This window comes from Quercus suber, unplaced genomic scaffold, assembly GCF_002906115.3.
Source record: "Quercus suber isolate HL8 unplaced genomic scaffold, Cork oak 2.0 scaffold_220, whole genome shotgun sequence".
Taxonomy (NCBI): Eukaryota; Viridiplantae; Streptophyta; class Magnoliopsida; order Fagales; family Fagaceae; genus Quercus; species Quercus suber.
Window position 1 is genome coordinate 1,005,924 of NW_027069678.1, and position 3,594 is coordinate 1,009,517.

At 33.6% G+C, this 3,594-nt stretch overlaps 1 long non-coding RNA gene across 1 annotated transcript; it reads right to left on the bottom strand.

Moving 5' to 3' along the window:
* Positions 1–619: 619 nt before the first annotated feature.
* Positions 620–2,066, bottom strand: LOC136070246 (uncharacterized). Its single transcript, XR_010631534.1, has 2 exons — positions 1,319–2,066; positions 620–1,123 (listed from the first exon to the last, which is right to left on the bottom strand). It is a non-coding gene; the product is annotated as an uncharacterized LOC136070246 (long non-coding RNA).
* Between the last annotated feature and the right edge of the window lie 1,528 nt (positions 2,067–3,594).

The following is a 3,594-nucleotide window of genomic DNA, read 5'->3' on the forward strand; positions in this document are numbered from 1 at the left end:
GTTTGAGGGGGACGTAAAGAGATATGCAGTAATGAAACAAATGACATTGCAAATGCATTAATACAATAACCAAAACGACATGCATATCAATGGAAACCTAAGTTAACTGATAGGGACACATGAAATGATAATAGAGGTCATAGTATTGTAACAGAATTTGTTTCTATTTCTAATATGGTGACGTGAGCAGTGGTTATTGGCTTTGACCGTCTCACCCAGCCCTATATATCATATCTCTCTTTCTAATCAATGCAAGCATAGTATTATCAATTCCAATCATTCTTTCCCTCAACCTTTCTTTTCTGCTAGATTAGTCTCCATTGTTCTAGAACTTTTCAAAGATCACCATACTAATTAACTAAGAAGATTTCCTTCAGGTATGAACTCTAGAACTTCAAAATTTGGAAGATTCTTTTGTCAAGTTTCTCTATTTCTAAATCCTAATCTACAACTTATCTCTGCACTCCCAATCCTCTTCCCCAAATGAAAATTATTCTCCATCAGGATTCTAGAAATCACAATCTAACTGAAGAAGCCAAACTAACACCAATGTAACAGAAAAAAACAAAAACAAACAAACAAACACCATATATTTCAAAATCTCAGATCCAAACCTGTCTATCTCAAACACACATTTTTCAATTCCTCAACACTGTCTCTTAAATACATGTGCTTCGATTTTCACTAATGAAAAATATGTGTAAACGATAAACTCAGAAAATTTATATATGAAAGTAAAGCCAGTGGAAAAAGAATTAACAATTCTACTTAAAAACTTAAAAAATTAAAATCCTAGGGCAAAAAAAACCCCTCTATCTAACATACAAACACATATTTTTCGAAAACCATTGAAGGTTTCGCATCTCCCCCTTCTATACAGTGCAATAATCAACAATTACTCTAGACTCTTCAATTGCAACGTACAACATCCAAAAATTAGTATACAATTTCAACCCAACAACTAAATTTATTTTTTAGACAAAATGTTGTTTCAGAGAGAAGGAAATTACAGGATTGAGAGTGACCTTGGCAATCGAAACGCGCTTGGACATCTTCTGCCCAAGATTGCCGGCAACCCCACCCCACCTTAGACGCTGATCTGTTTACTCGACTCTGGGTATCCCTGTTGCACAAATCATGTGTTTTCAAAATTCTATGAAGAAGAAGGATGTTGGGATTCGAAATGATCACCATCATCCCAGGTTTTGTGGGTTGATAAAGACAAGTCCCAAGAAACAACTGAAGTATTCATATGGTATGTAGATACGAAAAGAAAAAATAGTAATGAAGAAACAAACAAAAGGCATGAAAAATATACCGAGCCAAGAACGTAGCAGCCTTTGATGAAACCGTCACTTGGGAACGGGGTATTAACTTCATAGTGCTCCGAATGAAGGAAATTTGCCTCGAAAAATCTAGTGTCATTTTTTTTTGTATGTCCCCCTAACGGCTTGAAAAATTACAATGCTAATGAAACGTTTTTTGTCATCTCCTATGTCGAAATGACTGGCAATTTTCGGATGCGGATGCAGATGCGGAGGCATGCCAGTCCTTACATAACAAAAGTACATCTTTCCTTTGAGGAAGCAGACTTGACGAGTAATGCACCTGCGGAGGAACATTAAGAATAGCATCCATACCCATCTCCTCTGAGACTTGATGAAGGCGGTGATGCTTAAACAATTGTTGAAGCTCCTTATCTTCTGCTTCCTCTTCTTCCTCTTCCTCCTCCTCCGTTTCTTCTTCTTCTTCTAATGGGACTAATGCAGCTACCGTGTTGTAGTAACATCCATAAAGCCTCCGCCCTACAAACAGAGTGTCGCCAGAGAAATTACCAAGATAGTCAGGGATGCTTGTGTTTGCCCATTTATGTGTGTCAAGATCAAAACAATATAATCGCTCTGTTTCGTGCGGCTGCAAGGCTGTAATGAGAGCCTTTCTGATTTGGCAGGGACTCGGCTTCCTTTGATAAATCCAAATTCATCATCTCGGCTTTCATCGCGGTTTCTTCCTCTTCCAATACTTTATATTTCTAATTTCCGAATCGGCTTCTTCCTCTCTTTATTTTCGAATCATCGACTCGATATTTATAGTTCGGGTTGGGCATGAATCTGGGTCAAATACTCAGGTCACCCGACCCGCCAGATCTTTAATATTTATAATATAAATAAATAAAATTAAAAAAAAAAAGAAAAAAAGAGAAGAATTATTCCTAAGATAGACGGCTATGAACTAATCATCATTCTATTATATACATATATTCCTAATATGATATTCAAAAAATAATTATTCCTAAGATAGATTTTTTTTCTTAACTTACAATATTTAGTAAAAATTCATTGCCAACCATAATCATCTATTGGATTTTTCCTAATGCAAACCTTTTGAAAATCAAAGTTTCCTTTTGAGTTATGTTTTCCTTCATTAAACCTTGATACTAAATTTGAATCTCATAACAAATTAGGAATTTTGCAACATACAAGTCAAACATAAATTCATTAATTAATGAGAAAATCAAGCAATCTAAATATATTCTAAGAATTTAGACTTTGTTTCGGAGCTGATGAAAGTTTCAGTTTATTTTAGTTTTTAGCTTTTTTTTTTTTGTATTATTCATGATCTCATTACACTTTTTAGTACTATTCATGGATTCTATTGTACTATTCAACTCAGTTTTGACCTTTTTTTTTCTTACACTTTTAGCAAAAAGTTTTCAATTTCAGCTAAATAAGTTGTTTTCAAACAAACCCTTAAAGTCTCACTTGTAGTTATATGGTAACAGATGTTGTCAACTACATGCTTTTTAGCTTCAAGTTGGTAGGAGACTATGATGTTGGTGTATATATATGTAGAAGAAGCATTGTCACAAAGCATATGAGAAACACATCTAAAGCTGATGTTCGTTCCACACAGGGCATTATAATGTTTTCTTTATTATGGTATAATTAGCTGGATCTATCTCATGCTATTTGTATATGCATTTAGAGAGCACTGTTATGTCTGATAATATTCTTATTTGTTTTTGTCTATGTTCAACATTTAATCCATAGGACCCAACAACTCAATGTGTTTGTGAGTTCCATATGTGAATGTCATACATTTATCTCCATGTTTAAATGCTCAAAGTAAAGACGTACACTTATGTTCATACTAGTTTGTCTTCTTGATATTCTTACATTTATTTAGTTTCTTTGAAATAGAATCAAGTTATATTTCATGCAGATATTTTAGAATGCCACACCACCTGATAATATTCAATAGGATCAATATTTTGCTAAACGATTATTCAACATCTACATTTCGTTCTCTTTCCTTTTTAGGTTATGCCTTGTTCATATTTCCATTTCTCAAACTTTTTCGCTCTTGTTCCTTTCTCATCTTTTAGGCCCATATATATATATATATATATATTATGGGTTATGCCTTGTATAAATCCTGCCTGTTTATCTTTTTTTTAAAAACAACCCTTAAAGACTCATTATACATATTATCACATACATTACCAAATTGCAATCCAAGCAATGCAGAAACCATGGATGATATTTTCTACAATTCTAATTCCTATACATCCTAAAATTTTGCTTTTCAAGCTCA